The sequence below is a fragment of the Rhipicephalus microplus genome, unplaced genomic scaffold, assembly GCF_043290135.1.
Source record: "Rhipicephalus microplus isolate Deutch F79 unplaced genomic scaffold, USDA_Rmic scaffold_63, whole genome shotgun sequence".
NCBI lineage: Eukaryota > Metazoa > Arthropoda > Arachnida > Ixodida > Ixodidae > Rhipicephalus > Rhipicephalus microplus.
The window spans coordinates 1550250-1567227 of record NW_027464636.1 but is presented as its reverse complement, the minus strand read 5'-3'; the positions used below and the strand labels follow the sequence as shown (position 1 = coordinate 1567227).

Genomic DNA, 16978 nt, shown 5'->3' with positions numbered 1-16978 from the left:
AGGAAAGGGCAATTATATAAATAGATTGTGTGGTGAGCAGCAGTCTGTTGGGTAATTCTATACTCCCATAAAACATGCGCCTTTCTTTTCGCTTTTTGATGGTGTTAAGTTGTAAGCTATGAAAGTCAGTCTAAACGTTTAGTTACTTGTTTTGCCAATAATTGGGAATGACTTAAAAGTATGCATACGGGGATCTATGAGATAGCGTCAGACGGTCATTGCGAAACTTTCGTGTTTCTCGCTGCGACTACTGCGTATAAAGGTAGACGTTTTCTTGCATTTAAAGCATATCGGCATCTTGATGAGCACGTCTACATCTACGCAATATCTTCGGCTCAATGTTACCTAAAAGGAAAAGAGTGTCTACGTGACATGTATTTTTGCGCAGATATTCGTGTGCCAGCATTCGCACTATTCCCTCTGCTTTTTTTATTGTATCTTGCGAACGTAGCTGAGTGGATTGCTCAAACACCAAAACCATAATGAGGGTGCAACTAAACACAACACGCAAAAAGAAACTAACGAGGACAGGCGCAAACTACCAAGCGGTTTGCAGTTCGCGCCTGTCCTCGTCTGTTTCTTCTCGTGTGTTGCGTTTATGTGCGCGCTCACGATGGTTTCTACGTCAAAGCACCTACTCGCTCAACAGTCAGCCCTTTTGGATTGCTCGACATTACGCACCAACCCTCTCTGGAGGCCCTGTTGTCATACAATGACGTTCTCGACGTGGTCCGACAGTTACGTGACGTGTCAAAAAGTCGGGGATGCTGTGTCATGCCCAAGTCGGGGTGCCGCATTGTGAAAGTGGTTCCGATGTGAGCTTGAGTTGCACATGCGCAGTAAAGCAAAATCGTGTCGCGCCGCTGAACGCATAGGGGAGTAATCAGCGCCCTAACTGATGGGTTGCACTCGGAGCATATAAGTGCCTAACGATCTTCGTCGGAGTACAAGAGCGCCTTAACCAATGTGACCGCTGTGCGAAGATGGGCCTACGAAATTCAGTTGTTGCCGTGTAGGCTACACCACACTATAGCCTACACCACACTAGCCTACACCGCACACAGCCTTCACTGATGCGCTGTGATGTGCTTCGGATGTTGGGGTGGGTGGGAGGCAGAGAGAGAGCGCGACAACGAAGAAAGGACGAGAGAAAGTTGGCTCTGAGAACGAGATGTGCGATAAGAGTGTGCCGAGCCGAGCGAACGACGGAATGCATGTGAGTGAGCGAAGTGCGTTTTAATGCCTGTTTTAAATTTATTCCAATCCAGTATTTTAAATTCGAAGCATTTTTTTGCATTGCGCAAGCACTTTTGGCTTCTAGCTGCGTATCTATCTATCAAGCCGCTTACGTTTAGGTGCTTCCGTGATCAACCCCTTAACATACCAAAATTAGTATGAGAGGTTAAGGTGGTTTGACGAATATCACCCGGTCGAGACATCAACAATGTCACAATCTAGGAAGAGGAGGAAGAAAGTTTAAGCGGAAAGACAGGGAGGTTAGCCAGTTCTTAGACCAGCTGGCTACACCGTGCTGGGGAAAGGGGTGAGGGGAAAAAAGATGATAAAAAAGAAATGTTGCGAAGGGAGAAATTACAAATACAATTGCGACATAGGAAAGCAACATCAAAGAGTATAAGACACTGAGGTCTGTCTCTGAGGCCAGTTGTCCGTAAAAAGCGCAGCAAAGCGTTCAAAGCCTTCTGGGCTGAGGATGGGCTCAACCAGTGACCCAGAATTCTTTGTTCGACAAAGGCCGATCGTCCAGTCTATCCAGAGCTGCAGTGAGTTCTTGTCTTTGCGCGTTGAAATGGGTGCACTCACACAGAAAGTGCGCGATCGTTTCTTCGCAGCTGCAGTAAGTGCATGTAGAAGAGCTGGCCATTCCAATGAGATAAGAGTATGCGTTCGTGAAGGCCACTCCAAGCCACAGGTGGCATAGAATAGTCTCCTCAGCGCGAGATATCCTTGGGGGAAGACGAAGCTGCAGATCGGGATCCAAGTTATTTAGGCGTGCGTTTGTGAAGTCTGTTGAGTTCCACTGTACCAGTGTGAGGTCACGTGCAAGCGAACGAAGTCTTGTAGCTGCGTCGGTTTTTGAGAACGGGATGGCTGTGTATTTGTACCATTGTGTGCAGATCTAGCGGCCTCATCTGCGTGGTCATTGTCATATATACCGCAATGACCTGGTATCCACTGATACACTATGCTGTGCTGTTTCTCGATTACTTGGTGATTAAGAAGCCTTATTTCAGCTACTAACTGTTCATTAGGTCCATGGCGAATGGGGACATAAGACATTGAAGAGCTGCCTTCCAGTCCGAGAAGATAGATCAAGTTCGCGAAGGTTCTTCAACTATAAACTCCAGAGCTGCACGTATGGCGGTGAGTTCTGTAGTTGTCGACGACGTCAAATGCGATGTCACGAATTTAATTGTGATGTGCCTCGCGGGAATAACCACCCCCCTGCAGAGCTTACTGAAGACACCGAGCCATCCGTGTAAATGAGAAGGCATCCATTGTGCTTCTCTGGCAGGAAGGGTAATTTGGCCTGTTTCAGGGGTAGATGCGACGATTTTTTCTTATTTTGTATGCCAGGAGTTGTAATAAGGGCTTTGAGTGGGTGTAGGCACCACAATGGTATCAGCGGCCGATCTGCATGCGTGAAGTGCAATCACGTACGTTGTCAAACACTTCCCACCAAACCATAGCACATACCTACGGGCGGGTATGTGTCACTGGTAGGCGGGTATGTTTGGCACTTCGTACCTATCCAGTAACGACGAGAACACACACTGGCAGTTTTACCGCATGAAAATTTAAAAAACTTCACATCGGCAGCATTGAGCCGGTGAATACAAATAATTTATGTCAGGGCCCGAACAGGAATCAAACCCAAACAATCGGCGTGGTATTCACGCATTCTACTACAGCGCCACACCAGTTCTCGGAAGAGACCCTAATGTTTGTGAAACGTCAATTGTGATAGCAGTGCTGACTATTGTAAACATTACATATGTACTCCTATGATATAGCCGTCACGTCTTGTTAACGTCAATTCTAGTTAGGTGCCATGGGCTGAATTTGATGTATGTCCAGGGCTACCACCCTCGCGAGCACCAGCAATTTATATCACCTTATCGCTTCTGGCGTTTCTAATTTCATGTTGCTGTTGGCATCGTAGCACAAGTGTGAACGAAGTTTTATATAAATATCTGTAACTGTTCAACATATCTCTATGCATGCAGTATTTATACATAGCTTTAGCGTGATTTCATGACGTGTCCCTCAATCAGAAATATACATCATGGTGTCCTTCTCTCCACATGTTTCGAAAAACATCGATTCGCAAGGTACGTGGTATCTGCCGATTTCTCTTTTTTTAATTTTGTTCGTTTCATACTCAGAAACCTTGAACATGCCCCTTCGGCTTTTTTAGAGCTTGACCGCAGTACACCAGCTTAACTGAAGGAAGGTTAGAAGTGTAGCAGCTTGGGCTAGTTGGTATGACATGACGATAGTTATAGCGCGAGAACAGCGTGACGACACAGACACAAAAGCCTGACCTTGTGTCGTGTCCTTCTTGTCTTTATGTCGTCGTTCAGTTCTAGCGCATAACTATCGTCATGAAGGGAGGTGTTTTAAAATTACTATATCTCAATATTACAGCCGAGTTTCAGGAAGTCTCAAGTAACCTCAAATTTAGAGGGTTTTCCATGAATAACATGCGCAGAAACTGACTGCGTTCGTTTGTTCGTTTTTGAGTTAAAGCGATCTCTCGTAAAGAGCATGCGGTGAAGCCACACTGTGGTAGCTCTTGGTTCAACATCCTCCCAGAGAGGTGCGATGCTAACATCAATATTATTTAGAGTCAGAGGGGCTCGACGTGTATTAACGTTTGGAGTACTAAATACAGGTAAGGATAGGGTGGATTAAAGAGTGAATGGTGGTTTAGGTTAGTTTATGGAAGGTGAGCAATATAGATTGCTATTATAAATGCTGCTATCAAGTGATACGCGCGTCTTTCTCCACCTGAATGAGTTATACCCAACCATGCCGACATGAGTATCAAACGAAAGAAATCGCCATTTCTTTGAGATGGCACGTGTTTAGCGAATGTCGGGTCATGTGATTAAGTCACGTGATTTCTTGCATTTAACATCAATCCGTGGATGGTCCCCAACCATATCGACATGGATATCAAATGGACGGTCTTCGAAGCACCTATTCGATAGTATGTGAGTCGCACACGTCATTCATGAACGAAACGCGCGTAACGTGACTATGTGCAAGTTTTTCAACCACCATGAGTAATTGTCAACTATGCTGACATGGGTATCAAACGAAAAGAGATCGCGATGGCTTTGCGATCGCACTTGCTTCGCGTATGTTCGGTAATGTGACTTCGTGGACAATGGGTGGTCCTCAATTATATCGATATGCATGTCAAACGAACGAACTCGAATCACCTTTTCAATATTACATGTGACGTGCACTTCAGACCTTCAAAGCTCGTAAATTGGCACAACAAGTTCAACAGCTTCTTGTTAAATATAACTGGCGAAAGAAACAGACAAATATTTACACAAAGACGAGGATACATTGCTTCCTTATTTTTACTAGAATTGTTTTTTCCCAAATTCAAAGAAATTAGGGTGGATGCAAATTCACCTATTCCGTTGCCTAGATCTGTATACCCGCAAAATTGGAAATACAGATCCCTTGCCTCAACAGTTATCATTGGCTGCGTGTCAGCTAGTCATGCATAACGAATGACAAATCAGTAACGTCAGCTAGGATGAATCGCCTGTGTTTTCTACTACATTCATTAGGGCAATACATGCATCTATGTTTTCAATCGTAAGATCACGTTGTGGTAGCGCGCTTGCATGGTGGGCTTCTAAGGCCGTCAGTATTTTTCCATTGTTATTATTATTTGCCTTAAATCTAACAAACGTAATTCTCCAATTAGTTCATATCCATGTATTGTGTTTTCGTTTTGCCAAGAAGTGCAATCAGAAGTGCGTTGATTGCCGATTCATTTGTCCGCAGAAATATCAACTAAATATGCATAGGGCAGTGTAATATACCTAAGGCACCGAAAACATTTCAAAGGTTTTAGAGTGGTGAAGTATCTTCGGATGTTTGAGGCGTAATTCTGAATTTTAATCAACAGCACATGATAGCTTGAGTGCTTTATCTGCGGGCCTTCGAAGTTACGTAAGCTGCTAATGCGCAAGCCAACATTTCTACACTAACTTCAGGGTTAGCCCGATCGCGCGGCCACCTCTCAACGTAGTTTCACAGTCCGATATTTCGATGTCCACATATTAAAGGCGAACTCTCTAGCTCCGTCTACCGAATCAACGCTTTCGCAACCGATGCATGTGCTACACCGGCTTGACAGGGTACCCTGTCTTAACCAGCGTGGCAAGTTGCACAAGGGGATGCGTGGTACGCTGTAGACCTAAATCACTGGTTGAGAAAAGTGAGAACGCGCGGAAAGCGCAATTTATGCAGTCATTTGCGACGCCAACACAGTCCTTTTCTTTTTTTTGGGGGGGGGGAGAGTAGGAGGAAGGCGGGCGCAGATCTATGACTGCGCAGCTATCAGTTGCTTATTGTCACTTGGCTAATTTTATATAATGTAAGATGCTTGTGCTTAAAGCAAGGGAAAAGGTATTCGCCTGGAATTATTCAGCAGATTGTTACTGAGTGAAAATTTTTGTACTGGAATATTGAGTAAAGTCGTGCCAGCCCGCAAAATTAATTGTTTATTAATTGCGAAAAGCTTTTTTTTAACTCTGGCCGTTAATTCTGCGCAACACTGCATGTTTTCCTTTTCATTTTCAACGTGCGAGCATCCTTCTATGTTAACATTTTCCACGGATCGCGAGCATGATCTGGAAGACGATGTTTTCTCGCACGTACTAAACCTTTTTAAAGTGCTTACGGAAACATCAAGTTAATTTTGCTTGTTTCGTAACATTTTTGTGATTTTTAGAAACAAAATTTTCCTCTGGTAATTGTGTGTGTGTGTGTGTGGACAGCAAGTTCGAACCTAGTTGAGGGGCTTAAAGGATGGCAGCTTCGACAGGCAATTGAATAACTGTGCAGTATTGATAAACGTGAGCAGCAGCATCGCTGCGACAATCTCGAGCAAGAGGTTTTGGTCCACACCAGGCTGTTGAAAGTTGTACGTATACCTTTTTTGGATGCTATAGGGTTAAAGTTACATATTTAACCACCTGACGTGTGCAAAACTCTCTATAATACGCCTTGAAAGTCAGGCATGTGTTAGAGTTCTGTGCTCTATTTGGCAACACTCTAAACCTGCACTGTGAGGTTTTGGATGGCCATGGAGTGCAAATGATTATGGTGAGTCATCCTGTGAAATAAGTACGCATAAAACTGTAAAGTATGCTCAAAAGGACGCCTCAGATCTGCTTATTCACTTCTTTCTAATATCCGTGAGATACGTGCACTACATGGGGAGTAAAATTCAAGAATGATATAACATAAAAAGCTAAGTAATAAAGTAATAGTTATTTATATGCATATATATATAAATGTAAAAAAATCTAGTGAATACAGTAGCAATTCGCATTAGTAACAATATTCTGGGCCATACTCTAAATAAATACCGCAAAAATGCGGAAGAGAAGCTGACTTTTTCTCTCATTTAGCTTCTTTCTCGCCTGTCCCGCTCACCAATGATAAGGATATTAACAATAACACTGATGCAAATACAAGCAATATGAAACACAAAGACCAATTTCATGAATGTGGCAGCAATTCGATAAAAACAACAAGCAAAAAAGTACACGAGATTCGACGGACAACTTGGTCCAAGCCAAGATTACTGACGTAAGAAATTTCAGTTCCGGTCTGGTGGTTTCTTAGTACAAGTAAATTTATTGAGTCTAACAGCAGGTCTATGTCGTTTATGTTCAGCCAGTAGGCTATGCTTTTCGTTGCTGCGAGTTTAAATTGAGACACCTGCACAGAAAGTGGAAACATGGTTGTAATTTCATCACATACACAACCTATGTTCATTATACGTGTAGAATAATAGATGGCCTCATTGTCGTGAATTGGAAATGGTGCCAACGTTTACCACCAGCTCTCACATTATTAAACAGTCACAATACAATACACACTTGTCCGAAGTAAGGTTTAACTACACAGAAAGACAGTATCAGTTTTACAAGCGTGGCTCCTTGGCGAATCGATTACTGTAAAGTAGCACGTTAACGTCTGTGCCTTTCGTCTTCATCTCTTAATCATCTCTTCACTATAGATACAAAATATAGCCGTAGCCTTACTTCAGGTGGTATGGCTTGCACGTGAAAGTGCAGCTGAAGGAGGACGAACTGCTGAAAAAGCTGTTAGAAGCTTCGCGGAGAGGAAAACTTGTGAAAATTAAGAGTGAAGAGAAGTAAAGCGGTTAGGATTGTCAGCACTCGAAAAACGACAGGAACACGACTTCAAACACTGTGGTTATTAAGTATTATTAAAGCTACAAAGTTGAACTAACAGATGATCTATAGGAAGTCAATGGTACTTACATGTTGGTACACGTACTAGCTGTCGTGCGCAGCGCTCATATCGCTCACAGTACGAGTCCTGTGGGGAGAAAATAACCGCAGTGTTTATTCATTTGTTTGATTAATAATCATATTGGTTGAGTGGAACGTCACAACTAGGTCTGGTACAGCTCGAACGATAGCTATTAACACACCAATGATGTAAGCTGAAAGATTCACCAGTGCCGTTTGCTACACTAAAGCGCTCAGTGTCTGCTTCTATGTCGTCAATAATTTGTGCCCGTGCTCGCGTGAAACCCTTAAATTGCCATGTATATATTTTATAAACTTTTGTTCAGTAACACCCAAGAGGCGTTATTCTCGAACTGGCCCATATAGGTGCTTCTACATTGCGCTAGTTGCTGAATCTGTAGTGCGCACACTTACGGTGAGAATGCGCGTTGTATAACAGCCTACTTCGAAGAAGGAAAAAAACATGATTCTTCACTTTTCCAATGACTTGCAACGTTTCAGGATCCATACTGTGACAGAATAGCGTGCGATCCCTCGGCCATGCTGTGAATAGGCAAGCATTGCGTAAGTCGTTGCTTACAACGAAGTTTCAGTGCCGGCTACGTCCAGTGTGGTAGCACCAGCGAAATGGATTAAACTACTGAAGTAAGCACTGCAGCAAGGCAACGATGCCAACGGGCGAATGTCGTGCCTCGGTGTAACGAAACCGAGGCCAGCAGGACGTGGAAGGCTGGCACGTGATGGTGGCACAAGCCACGAACCTGTGCGTGCCGCGTTGCTGAAACGCAGTATGTGTGAGCGCTGCCTCAGATCTCAGGAGCACACACCAGGCTGTTTCTTTCTATAACTTACAATCTTAGAAGACGCGCATATTGAGTAGAAATGTTTAATGCGTGCTTGCTGATGTCATGCGCCATTAACGATGCGCTAAGTTCAGATATATGTTAAAGAACCTCTGATAGCGAATGTTTTCTCTGTGGGTTTTTCTGCAGTAATTTGTAGCTTTGCTTCTCGTATTGCCGCAATTATCTCGTAAATGCTCAAACGCATCATACAATTAATCCTTGTATTGTTAATTCAGAATGATTTTGCGTCAGTTTGAAACGCCCGCCTAAATATCTTTAGACAATAGCGCCCTACACCGGAACAGCCCCTGAAACTATACGTGCTGTCAAGCTTCGGGGACGCTAAAACATGCTCTTTTCAAATAGAGGGACCTGCGATTAGTGAAAAATGAAATGATGTGGGGGCTTTGAACATGTCCTCCTCAGAAAAAAAGAAAAGCATTCCTGGCGTAAGCCGCCAAAACCACCTTGAGAGAAGCCCGACAACAGAGCGAGAGCGGTGATGAACTACAGTCTGCACCGGGTGCCAGTCGGGGTATTGTGCCCGCTCCGCAAATACTCTTGACTTCTGCAACGTCATAAAGGGTTCCCCTGTCTACGTGAAGGCACAGAAAACATCTGTGCTCCTCCAAGTACATAAATACTTGGAGGAGCATGCGCGTTTACTTTAAAACTAAATTAAGATATGTTCTAGGCAAAGCTCACCACTAATAATTGGTCCGTGGTAGCCCCGCGTGCAGGACTATCAAACAAAACAATCATCTCAAGTGTTCGAATTTGGTGTAAAGGGTGCACGCCTTAACACTTCAGTTACCACAACAGTCAAATTTTGACCATGAGTGGTACTATAAATGCGATAAAGACGTGTCACTATGTACGTCAACGTGGCTGTTTACGTAAGCGGTGCTATAGCTCCAAGTACCAATAGGCACTCGTATATCTATGATATATCACTCCACAATAAGCACTATTTCTATGAAGAAGCGTTTCACTTTCGTGTTATACTGATTCCTATGTGATAGCTAGATCAGCCATGTTTCTTCTTTGTCTATTTTCAGGTTTTTTTTACGTTTATGAGATGTGCTTACGTGTACGGATAATTGCTCATGCTTTTCAGCACTCTTCGCTGACAATGACGCTTACAAATTATCAGCCATCAATACACGCCGTAAAGAGCAGCGGCATTTTCATACGGTAAACCTTTGTACTTCTGCGGTGTCGGTGCTTACTGTATATTGTGCCTGCTTCGTCGCTCTCTCTATAGTTAATAGTTCAGTACTAATTGATTGATATGTGGGGTTTAACGTCCCAAAACCACTATATGATTATGAGAGACGCCGTAGTAGAGGGCTCCGGAAATTTAGACCACCTGGGGTTCTTTAACGTGCACCCAAATCTGAGCACACGGGCCTACAACATTTCCGCCTCCATCGGAAATGCAGCCGCCGCAGCCGGGATTCGAACCCGCGCCCTGCGGGTCAGCAGCCGAGTGCCTTAGCCACTAGACCACCGCAGCGGGGCGGTTCAGTACTAAAGCCACTTCACTCACCCATGCTGAGATCTGAAAATTGTCTGTCCAAAAACTCAACCATAAATTTCTCACACCGTGCCCAGTTAACTTCGCGATTGACTCACGCTAAAACCAGCTGAACATGGTCCTTTCTCTTGCATTACCCAATCGAGTAACGCTTCTTGCTACAATTGTTCATCCGAACTAAATTTTCACGCTACAAGAGCGTACTTACACCACACTTCCTAGGTTTCGGCTTTGGGCGACGACTGGCTGGGTTACTCGATCTCACGGGAGGACACCATTTCGCTTCCGTCAGCCTCACTGCGCAAAAGTTTGTTACTGTGCAAGTTTTATTTATTCGAATTCAAGTGTCTGTGGTTAGTAGCCGAAGATAATATTTTGCGTAATGCAATCACAAATTATTTATTTTTATTTCTCTTTCATTTTTGCAGAACTACTACAATTTCTGTTGTGTATACTTCAAAATGGGACCTCTAATAGCGCTCGGCTATGGGGCCGGGCAGTCTGTGCGTACTTTGTATAAGATGCGTGTGTAATAATAATCAACTTACAAGTGTATCAAAAGCGCCAGAACGAGTCCCTGCATGTGCCCTTTAAATCACGAACATGCTTTTATGACATATTTTTTATAAAAATTATTTCATACCAGACACAACTTTGAAGAAAGAAACCTAAGCTTCGGAAGAAGGCAGAATTGGCATAAAAGTTTTCAGAACGTGTCCTGTTTATTACATGCAATTAGGCTGAGAAGTGTTACTAATACCTCATCAACTCATATTCTAGCATAAGACGCACCTAACGAAAACTGCTAACTTGCAGTTCAGTACCACTGAGGGCTTTTATTTGGCACAAAAGAACTTATTCACCTAAGCTTTTCATAACGTTGCATCATTCTCATACACGAACCAGATGCGCGATGGAGCTGTCACGCATAAGCTTGAGCAAGGCACAGTCTGCAGACTTGTGTTATTTCCAGTTCCGTTTCACTCAGGAGTTCGTCTTCACCCTGAATTTACTTTGCAAGCCCCGCCGCAGTGGTCTAGTGGCTAAGGTACTCGGCTGCTGGCCCGCAGGTCGCGGGCTCGAATCCCGGATGCGGTGGCTACATTTCCGATGGAGGCGGCAATTTTGTAGGCCCATGTACTCAGATTTGGGTGCACGTTAAATAACACCAGGTGGTTGAAATTTCTGGAGCCCTCCACTACGGCGGCTCTCATAATCATATGGTGGTTTTGGGACGTTAAACCCCACATATCAATTGAATTTGCTTTGCAAGATTTCTGTCGATGAGAACATGTTGAAGTTTCCTGCTTTCACGGAAACCTCGAACAATACGGATGAGTGTTGCGTACAGCCGTGGTTTCGGAAAAGACCTAGATGGTGAATATAATGGTACGCAATCAGCCGCTAAACCGCCCGGAAAACATGGGCTGCGGAGATCCATTTTCCACTTTGCGGGACGCATTTGCCAAATGTCTCTCTCTCAATTTCGGCCCGTGCGTAGGTTTTGGGGATTACTTGTTTGAAGCCTCATTCATAGGACCGAGAGAAGAAACATTTGTTTCAGTTGATGCCATCTTTGGTAACCTTTGTTAATCGTAACTTGTTCACGTGAAGCAAGGATTTTTTCCGAACAACAGGTTGTAACTGAAAATAAAATGCTAGCGCTCACCAAATTACCTCCGAAAATACTTGTATGTTAGCACTTACCTTCGGTACATAGAAGAACAACGACCAGTACGAGTGCAACTTTCTTCATCGTAATGTTATCAGTGCTCGCACACCATTAGTGATCCCAGTCTGCACAGGCGCTTCTGCTGTGGTCTGTGCTTTGTCAGGGTGCTTTTATTACGGCTACCTGTATACGCAGAAACGCTTTCAAAAACAAAGCATTAAAGATTTTGGCATTTTTGCCAAATGTGCGTCAAGAAGCATGCTTATAAAAGATCTGCTCGATAACCTTACGTACGAACGTGCAGGTATCTGCTTGAGCGTCTCTTCTCAGAGCGAAATCGTGCTACTGTTTTTCCCAGTTAGCGTGGGAACGTACTTTGACAAAAAAATACATTAACAAAAAAGTACACAATCTCCCACTCAAGGGAAGCGTGAGTAGCGTGCGAAGCAGGGCACAGGTCGACTTAAACTTTCGTTCATCACGGGGGCCTTACCCGATGTTAACGCCTCCTTGCAAGTCGAGCCGACCATCAATTCACTGTCGTTTCTGTTGCTGTTACTCGTCCCGAACTCATGTTGAACCACGCCACGTGGGTTTCATCGCCCCTCCACGAGGGAACACGCGTTGATTGATCGCGCGCCTGCAGAATGTCGTTCCCTTACACCATTACGTGACATCTGAGAAAGTGTAAGGGGGAGAGGCCACAATGTCTTACCCTTCCCCTTACACAGGCCCGAACGCGCTAGCATGGGAGCGCATTCTAGCAGTGCTTGGGCCAGCTGTTACGCATGCGCACTAATGGTGGTCACGCCAGATTGGAATCAGCCATAAGACGTTTCGCATCCACAACATTCTCGATTCAGTCTAAAAGGCGAAAGTCTACGGTATTTAAGAGAATGCTCATTCACAGGAGGTCACTTAACCTGGATGGAAAGCTGTGCGGAGTGCCGCATGGTGAGCTGACGAACTTACTGCTTTCAAGGCTCCATTTAATGTGCGGGAGAAAGTATAACACAAGGAAAATGCACTAGGGTCAATGGTTTGTGATGCTAGCCGAGATTTCTTTTCGGCGTACATATCTAGGATTGTTCAGCCATCAGTTGTTTTAATCGCTGGACTTATTACAATGTAAGATGCTTGTGTTTCAGAAAAGAAAAGAAGTATGTGCTTAGAATTCTTGAAGTTATCTTTGTAAATTCAAAACTGTTGTACCGAACTACTGCGCAACATGGCTTTATGACGTGCCCTTCAGCGCTTAATTTTTTGTGAACAATTGCTTAACCTTTTTGACGTGCATTTCGCGCAGCACTGCATGTTTTTTATGCTTGCTGAACCTGTGATCATCCTTACATGTACATTTTCTATGGGTGTGGTGCGCAGTGATGTGAAAGGAAACGTTGGCACTTCCCACGTACAGGGAGAATCGATGATATGCGAAGCACGAATGAGGAGCATTTGTATGTCACTTAAATTCAGCACAACCCTAGGTGGTGGACGTGAACTCTGCCGTACATGACTTCAAACTCTGTATTATTATGTTTGAACGTGTCATTTACCTTCGTTGTTCATTCACGTCACGTAATACCAAACTTGGTATATTTAGAACTAGCAAAATGACGGTCAGTACGTTATGAGAGTGACATGTATTCATGTTTTACATAACACGCATTCTATGATTATGTTTGTGCGTGTCACTTACTTTCGTTGTCTATTCGCGTCACGTGATACCAAATTTGGTATATGGGGAACTAGTAAAACAACCACGGGCACGAGCGTGCTATTAGCGTTGCATGTAGTCATGTTTTACTTGACACGCATTGTATAATTATCATGTTCGCACCAGCCATATACCTTCGTCATTCATTGACGTCACGTGACACCAAAATTGATACACTTGAAGCTAGCGTAACGACCGCGACACATCATGAGCGTGGCATGTAGTCATGACACGCATCTCATGATTAATATGTTTGCACCAGTCACATATCTTCGTCATCCATTCATGTCCTGTAATACCAAATTCGGTGTATATCAAGCTAGCAAAACGGTCGCGAGCGCATCATGAGTGTGACATGTAGTCAAGTTGTTACATGACACGTATGTCACGATTCTCATGCTTGGACGTGTCATTTACCTTCGTCATCCGTTCGCGTCGTGTAATACCAACTTGGTATACGTCAAGCTAGTGAAACGGCCCCGAGCACGCTATGAGCGTATCCTGTAATCATGCTTTACATTAAATGCATATCGTTACTATTATGCTCGCACCGGCCACATACCTTCATCATCCATTCACGTGAGGTAATACCGAATTTGGTATATGTGAAGCTAGCGACACGGCCGCGAGTGCATTATAAGCATAGTATTTTGTCATGTTCTTACATGAAACGCATGTCGTGATTATCATGTTTGGACGTGTCATTTACCTTCGTCGTCCGTTCGCGTCACGTAATACCAAATATGGTACTATGTGAAAGAGGCAGACATACAAAGAACCTAATTAGAGCCTGAGGAGCTTTCGCATAAACCCTTATTGAGGACCCGCAGAAACCACTGGCCGTATCCAAGGTGGCGCTGGGATACCGGTATGTTCCGCCTTTTCTTGTACGCTCTGAATTGCCTCAAGTTGCGTATAAAGCGATGACCTTCGGAAGGCATCTTCCCAGTCGGCTTCACTGGATGGAGGACCATCAAGTAACGCGGAGCATTGCCAAGACATGTGCGCTAAGGAACAGTAAGTTTCATTGCAATCCAGACAAGTTTAGAACGTGTAAATATTTTGCCGTTGCGTCGATGTGGTAGTAGCAGCCGCATGCACAGAGCTATAAAAAGGCTAAGAAATTCCACGCGTGTAGTGACCCATCGATGCGGTTGAACGCCTATCGCTTAGGTAAACACAAAGTGATTAAAGACGTTGCTTTGATTCAAGCGTAATAACTGTCTTCCTACCTCAACGAAGTTGATCAAACAATGTATTTCACATTCTCCATAAATATAATTTATCTAGTGCTGCAACTGCGTGGTGCACTTTGTTCAGGCCAGGAATGCCTGACTGGCAAGCCAGCGGCCATATGATCATCTCCATCGCTCAGCAAAGGAAGCTTGTTAATTGTAACAATTATTTCTCACCAACTCGGAATGGTATCCGTCATCAGAGGTGAGCTTCTTGCTGGTAGTGGGACCACAGCATGAATGGATAACGTGCAGCTATGTTACAGCGTGCGTGCTCCCAAATGTGAAGGCCGGTCGACATGGTGTCCAACTCACGTTTGCCGAGTGGCTTGGCACACACTACCGAAAATGTTGAAAATAACACCACCCACCGAAAAGTTCGATAAGTGGCTTTTTTTTATCAAGTAATTCCGCACTGAGAACTAATTTTCAGCATTCCCGCAAGATTTTCGCGTTCTCTCCGCTATTTCTCGTTAACCTCCCTGCCTTTCCTTGCATTTTTATCTCTCTCTCTCTCTCTCTCTCTCTACTATTTCTCCAACACCCTCACCAACGCTTACGGATAATTTCTACACTGTATCAAAACCAAATACGCAGTATTCTGTTTGCAATGTATGAGGCAAATATTCTGAGAGACATGCATGCATATGAGTCTCTGTCGAGGCGATGAGTTTCTACTTCAGCGGTGCAAACAGCTGGATCCTCTCGGCACCTTCGCTTAAACTTGAGGTGCCTTCGCACTTGGCTTTAAAGAAGGCGGAAATGACAAACCTCAGAGGAAATTCTATCGCTTCACCGCTTAAGCGACATAAAAACCAGGCCACGTGCCCTACAAAAGAATAAAAAGTGGTCCGAGAACAAATGTTTTGCACATGTTAGCGGCGAACTTTTTAGCACTTCACGGTAAGTTGTAGTTTGGGTGCTCTATCTGATACACTACGTCATTTAAACAACCGGCCACAATATCAACATGGCGGCCAAGATATTGTGGGAAATGGTTCGCATAGGCACAATAACACTTCACGCGTGCGGCATGACGAAATCGACAGCCTCGACAAGGACGCATTCCTCGGGAGCCTGGTTCGAATTACAGCGGCCGATCAGTAGAAGAAGGTTCAGCCACTGTGAGTTGGCTTGCACTGACCTATGTCGCTTTTGCACAGCTGAACGAATCCGCCACCACCGCTGCCCTTGTGACCGCGTACATATCTCCCGAACCAACGGTTTGAAATGATCAAATTTATCTCTTTTGCGTGTTTTGCATGCATATCTTGCATTTGTTACAAAATTAGGTGCTCAAGAAACTGGCAAAACAAACATATTCTCGAGTTAGTGAATTCAGCTAATTAGTGAATACTATTTATTCCACCATTCGCAGTTGTTAAATTGTGTAGAAACCAGCATTGATAAAATTTGTGTACATGTTTTCCACTGAGTCCGGCTTATCTGCTGATGATTTTATTATTTTCTTTCAATTTTATCTGATATTGATGTTGATGTAAAAGTACAACAAAATACGTTTATTTTTTATGCATCTGCATTGGCTAATTTGTAGCGCCTGCTTTAAACAGTTGTGATGACGTTTATTCAACCAGAGAAGTCGCAACGAGGTCGCAATGAAAAATGGCCGTACAACAAGTCTGGCAAAGGCAGCCCAGGTTCTCGTGCAATCAGAGCCCGGGGGTTTTTCGTTCTCTTTGGAAGGCGCATACGCGTCAGTGCGTATGCTCCACTACACAGTCTTTTACAGCAAAAGTTGTTATAACACCACAACAATGGCCATTTTTGGAGCCATATAGTTGTCCGTCGCCACCACCAATGTTCTTAATAATGGTCGCGCGAAATAATAAAAACAACTCAGCAAATTAAAAACTCCAAAAACATAATAGGATTCCAACACACATCCAATGCGTTGCCAGGCTAGTATTTTACCACTGAGCCACGCAGGTGATTGGAACTGTACTGCAAACTGTCTCTAAGCAGGCTTCTTGTCGGAAAACGAATTGGGTTAATATGAGTAATAAAGCATTTTAAAACCATGAATCAATAACTGGACGTCACACAATGTGAATTCACACAATGCGACCAGTGTGTCGTCGAATTCTCCAACCAATTACAAAACCTTCAAGGCACAATTCTTCAGCGTCGTCAATCACAGCAATAAAAAAATGCCCGAAATTTCTTGTGTGTAGTGGGTACATCGCTTCTCTGAAGAAGGACCAAACATGGCATAGTGAACAGAAACAATCGAGCGTTACTTTATAGTATGTAGAGACTATTCATAATTTGGAAAAGACTTGTAGTTGTTTCATTTTCCATAGTAGGCTTAAATTTAACTGCAGATAATGTTCTTAGTTTCAGTGCCTCTGGCTTGGCACATTGCCACAGAAACGTATTCGATGCCGTGTGCAATTTC

The 16978-nt window shown here is 43.9% G+C and overlaps 1 long non-coding RNA gene across 1 annotated transcript in view; it reads left to right on the top strand.

The window, feature by feature from the left end:
• The first annotated feature begins 1677 nt into the window (after window positions 1-1677).
• The window catches only part of LOC142790001 (uncharacterized), a 60699-nt gene continuing 45398 nt past the window's right edge, over window positions 1678-16978 (top strand). The window contains exons 1-2 of the long non-coding RNA XR_012889350.1: window positions 1678-1781; window positions 2271-2382. This is a non-coding gene — a long non-coding RNA (uncharacterized LOC142790001). The remainder of the gene's footprint in view (window positions 1782-2270; window positions 2383-16978) is intronic.